The sequence below is a fragment of the Triticum dicoccoides genome, chromosome 6A (assembly GCF_002162155.2).
Source record: "Triticum dicoccoides isolate Atlit2015 ecotype Zavitan chromosome 6A, WEW_v2.0, whole genome shotgun sequence".
NCBI classification, from domain to species: domain Eukaryota; kingdom Viridiplantae; phylum Streptophyta; class Magnoliopsida; order Poales; family Poaceae; genus Triticum; species Triticum dicoccoides.
The window spans coordinates 17,730,817-17,734,374 of NC_041390.1; positions in this window are offsets into that span (position 1 = coordinate 17,730,817).

Below are 3,558 nucleotides of genomic sequence, written 5' to 3' on the forward strand. Positions count from 1 at the left end.
TGTGCGGGGGTCTTAGTGTTCAGATGAGAGGGAAAAGTTCTTTTCCGGCCATGATTCTTCCCGACTCGGTCCGCGGATGGCAGTCGACCTGGTTTTACTGCAAAGACCAGCCAACGCCAAGGCAGTCGACTGGCCTCCCTCCTTTTACCATGGACCGAGTGAGGAAACCCTCCTCTTTGAAGGTGATCCCGGAGGAGAAGGCGCAAGTTAGGGTGCTGGTCGAATGAGTGGTCCAGCTTATCCGTGACGGGGTCACTGGTATGGATCTCTTGGATGTTTTCCTTCGGTTGCGCATCCAGCCTCTTCAAGCTCGAGACCATCCGATGTGGATGTATTTGGGTCTTGACGAGACCACTCGGATTCACCCGGAGGAGGTCGATGACGACACACTGGAGGGGTGGCTGTCGGGCATCACCGGAAACAAGGACAACCCCAGGGGAGCCAGGAGAGTTCCTCCATTCGACCAGTCCCATGAACCAGAAAAGGTCCGATTCTGAGCTTTTGATTATAATCTGAATTCACCCGCGCAGCTGTCTATACTGCGTCGACTGATTTTATTCTTCCTGCTTTCTTTCAGGCCCTTATCGAAATGTACTCAGTGCCCACGGAGAGCAAGAGCAAGACCCGGAAGGAGAGGCGAGTGGCGGCGACAGTGGCGAATGGCATTCTGATGGAGAAGAGGACGAAGAAAGCGACGACTCAAGTGACGAAGAAGAAGTCGAGTCGCCTCCTCGTAGGGAGAGGCGATCCAAGCTTGACCAAGAACGATCGAGCGCCCGTGAAAAGGCGATTGCTCAGACTGGTCAGTCTTCAAAGCGTCCTCAGACATCTTCACCAACCCCAACTGAAAAAGTGTCAAAGCATCTCAAAGTTGCAGAGTAGAAGCCTCGGAAGGCGTTGCCGAAGATTAAGATTGATATCCCCGTCGCTTCTGCATGAGTGTCTCCCTTTGTATTCACTCGACGCTCTGTGCTGTTTATTTTTTTTCTTTATTTAACCAGACGAACTTTGGAACTGGCAGCGCTGCTACTTCCGGGACCTCAGCTTACAGAGATGAGGATGAGGTAATGGAGGATGCAGTCACTTCCAATCTGGGTATGATTTCTGTCATTCTGTCTTTATTTGGTCAACTCAACCGCAATGTGTACCATTGGGTGATGTGATTTTGGCGATTGATCTTTGAACAGCTCCTAACATTATTGACCTCCCCGATGATGATGATGAAGAGCCTAAGAGGCCTTTGACGAGGAAAAATAGGAAAGCTCCTGCAAGCAAGGTGCCACAGTCGACGCCGATGGCGGAACTAGTCGTTCAGGACACTGGTGATGCCAATCGGGGTTCTGTTACCTTCGTCGTACCATTGTCGAGTGCCCTGCCTTCTTTATCGACTGCTCAAGCTCCTCCCGACCCACCTTCAGTTTTTGCGATCCATCATGTCCCAGAGGACGAAGTGAATGCTACCAAGGAAGCCATACGCCAGGCGGGCATTATGATGGAGAAGGTGAAGATGGTGCGGGACGCCAGTCAGGCCGCCTATGACGCCAGCTCGGCTCTCCAAAGCAATGTTCAAGTTAGTTGGTCACCGCTTGTTCTGTTAGGATATGCTATCTAAAGACTCTCTTTCCGAAAATCTTTGCATCTGTACACCCACTGGGTGCGTCGATTGAATTTTTGGACTAGTGGGGGCACGCTGAGTGCACCCACTAGGTGGAGTCCCCGAGACTACGGTGGACTGCTGGCAGTCGACTGTAGTCTTTGTATTTTGATTCTTTCGCTCGATCTGGTCTGGCCGTGCCGAGTGTAAACCGAACTGGTGGGGGCACGCAAAGTGCACCCACTGGGTGTAGTCCCCGAGACTATGGTGGACTGCGGGTAGTCGACCGTAGTCTTAGTATTTATTGTCTTTGTCATTTTTCGCTGTAAAATAACTTCCCCTCCCTGATTGCAGAAATCTTGTGATCTTGGAGCTCGCTTTGCTGACTTGGAGAAACAACGGATCCAGCTAAACCTTGACTTGGAATTGGCCAAGACAGAGCTGCAAAAGGCCAAGGACGACACCAATGGTAAGACGAGCTTGTCGACTGGTTTGTCTTACGCTTGAGTACCCTTCTGCTCTTTCTGAATCAAGCACCATTTCTTTGCAGAAAAACTGAACGAAGCTCTGGCGAAGAAGGATCAGGATTTGGCTGCTGCTCAAAAGAAAGCTGACGACAGAACCGCTCTGGCTGAACAGAAACTGGCTTCAGTCGGCCAATTGGAAGAAGAGAACGCCAAGATGAAATCTGCCCTGAACGAAGCCAACAAGGAGTGCACGCGCTTGAAGAAGGACTAGGTCAACCTGTACGAGAAGATGGAAGGCATCGCTCGCGGGAGGGACGATCTGGAGAGCTATCTGAGGAGCCTTGCCAAGAAGTTGTCCATCAAGTTTGAAGGTATACATTTTGTTCCGACTGATGTTTTTTTTGTCGACTCAGCATACGAAAATTGACTTATCCTTGGATTGTGAATGCAGAGTTTTGCCAGAACCTCGAGGAGGAGACCGGGCGGATTGATCCAGGTTTGGACCCCATCAACTCTCCCGTGAAAGATGAAACTGCCATGAATCTGCTCCGACTGGAATCACGCATCGACGGTGTTGTGGACTACTTGGCTCGACTGAAGGTCGCCACGTCACGGATCGACACGGCACTTTGGCCAGGGGCCACGCTCCAGAATGATCTCGAGTCTCTAATGACTCGACTTAACGAGATCCCTGGTCGAGTGCAGGAGTGGAAGAAATCTTCTGCCCGGTGTGGTGCTGATGTGGCTCTGTCTTTGGTTCATGTCCACTGCAAGGAGGTGCGACAAGATAAGATGGCAGCAATCAAGGTCGCCAACACCCAGAGGCATGACTTCCGATCTTTTATGGAGACTTTTATTGCTGCAGCCACTCGGATCGCCGACGGCGTCGACCTGGACGAGTTCGTCAAACCTGCCAGTCCTCCTCCTGCGGAGTGAACAAACTTTTATGCCCCACCTTAAATTTGCCTCGGAATGCCGAGTGTTGTAACCGTTAAACTCTTTCGGGCTGAATGCCCGAGCACTTCAATCTGCGGTCTGGAACCTTTAGGATTTATCTGAAGTTGGTTTATCGTTGAATATCTTCATGAATTCTCCGTCGAGTGGAACTCGTTCTTCACTCGAGACAACTTTTGTATTTGTGGCGCAGCTCCGAAGGAGAAGGTAGCAGTCGACCTGCACCTTGTCGTCCTTGCGGATTGGGATGCAGCGCACGTTGTATTTGTGGCAAAGCTCCCAAGGAGAAGGTGGCAGTCAACATGCACCTCGTCGTCCTTGCAGATTGGGATAGAGCGCACGTTGTATTTGTGGCGAAGCTCCCAAGGAGAAGGTGGCAGTCGACCTGCACCTCGTCGTCCTTGCGGATCGGGATGTGTTTCGTACTTAGGCGAGTACTGGACTGCAGCTAAGCCTCTGAGTGGGAGGGTCGCTCTCCACTCGGTAGGATTTTTCGAACTTAGGCGAGTACTGGACTGCAGCTAAGCCCCCGAGTGGGAGGGT